The sequence below is a fragment of the Volvox carteri genome (genome assembly GCF_000143455.1).
Source record: "Volvox carteri f. nagariensis unplaced genomic scaffold VOLCAscaffold_20, whole genome shotgun sequence".
Classification (NCBI taxonomy): Eukaryota; Viridiplantae; Chlorophyta; class Chlorophyceae; order Chlamydomonadales; family Volvocaceae; genus Volvox; species Volvox carteri.
This window is the reverse complement of record NW_003307563.1, coordinates 1,083,796-1,085,766: the sequence shown is the minus strand read 5'-3', so window position 1 is coordinate 1,085,766 and position 1,971 is coordinate 1,083,796.

Genomic DNA, 1,971 nt, shown 5'->3' with positions numbered 1-1,971 from the left:
TGTAGCTGCAGCTGCACATTAAGGAGAAACGAGAGGGATGCACAATTGACATCATTAGTTGCTCAACAATGGGAACGTGTTCATAGCAGCAGTTAGCAGTCAGCACTCAGGCTGGATACGATCATTTAAGCAATCATTCAAGGTTGTGTAGACACGACCGGTATGTCATAGTTAGTCATGGGAGCCCAGGAAATACCCTAAAACTGCAATATGACTAAAAAGAGTCAGCATGTGTGCATGTACCAAGGAAATATAACCCCTGCGTTTGTTTTTCCGCAGCAAAATGATTTGCACCTCATGCAGGTGCACCTGTCTGGGTGTACCTCCCCTCCAAGAAGAAGGAAAGGCGTCAGCTGTGTGTCACTCAAGACATACACTACAACAATCGAATAACAAGCATTGTTCCCATGTACAGCGGGTGTTTCCATCACAGCGGGTGTTTCTATCGCGAACACAAACAAGCAAACTGGTGCTCGTCGGGAGCCCAGTCACAGGCCCAGCCGCAGCGAAATGACGAACCCGAGAAACTCCCAACCCAGTCTAGGAATGCGCTGAGCTTCCACAAGCAGCCAAGTTTGCCGATGCATGCCTGTTTTGATTGCCTCCTTCAAGGCGTTGCGTTGCCGGAGATTAAGTTGCGATCGTAGGTCATTTACGTCGAGACAACGAAATGCGCCTCCTGCCTCAGCGTTCACATCGTAACCCTCCCTTTCAAGAACTTGGAGTATGGGAGCTATCGAGGCCTCAGTCTCTCCGTCGACTGCAGCGATCGCTTCACGCAGAGTCGGCATTGGAGCAGAAGTTCTGCGAGGCTACACCACATCGGATCCTATGGCATGTCTCATGGCTGACCCTGCTAGCGCAAAAGCTCGTCCGCTCTCAACCGCAACGCTTAAACAAAGTGAAGAGATAAGGCTGGGCTTGTTTCTGCGGTTAGCTGTAAATAAAATTGTTTGGATTGTGGCGGCGCATCTCTGTGGAGCTGTGTTGTGAAGGCAAGACGCCCGGGGGGCCCTGACTCGAAGTGAGCCCCACCCTGGAGTTAGTTGGTACCGCTTTCATGTACTTCCTCAAACAAACTGCTTGTCTAATACTGTGATGTTTTATTTGTTATATTCAAGTAAACTGAACTGAACTTGCAAGGCGCCACCGCAGTTGCCGGTGCCATGAAAGCGCGACCGTCCTGGGACACAGCATCAGGCCCAGAAATACACTTATAGGGTTACAGAAAACATAGCTGTAAACAGAAATAAACAAAGCCATGGAGTTTGTCCTGGACCCGCGCCATCTGCTTGCATCGCGAAAACCACGCGTCGCGCGCCGCAATGCCAGTAAAGTTTGCCATGGCCACAAAACAGCAAAGCAAAACATACATTGTTAAAACAAACAACAACGGGGATAACGGCTCGACGGTCAACACCCTCGCTCGCGGTTCAGTTTCTAAAAACATATACCCCGCCGGCGGACGGTCCCCTGTCCGCAACGCCGTACATCCTGACCGTTCCAGCGGACGCCTAGCGGACGGTCATGGAAACGATGGTCCAAAGCTCCAAAACATCTGTATGTAGATGATTCATGAGACGCTAATAATTAATGCTCCAGCTTGCACTCCTTGGCAAGCAATAAACGCGCAAAACACTCGCCAGGAGAAACTAACCCCAAAATTGTGACGCACATAGTCAAAAGACTTCTAGCATAAAAGGAGAAAGCAATCGAAAGAAAAAAGACAACATCCCAAGGCGCGCGGCGGACATTCTAATGACCTGTTTATGTAACCTGCTTAAATAACACCAACGCACTGGAACAATTGAATCATGCAATAAGGTCATTGCAATGGCCACAAGCACTGGGCATTAGTGAAAGGGATTCAGCAAAGACTGACCGTAACGCCCAACACGTCGTTCCATCCCTTTGTCGGCTCTGAATGGCACAATGAATGCTCTACTGNGTAAATGATCATTTGGCGGTGGA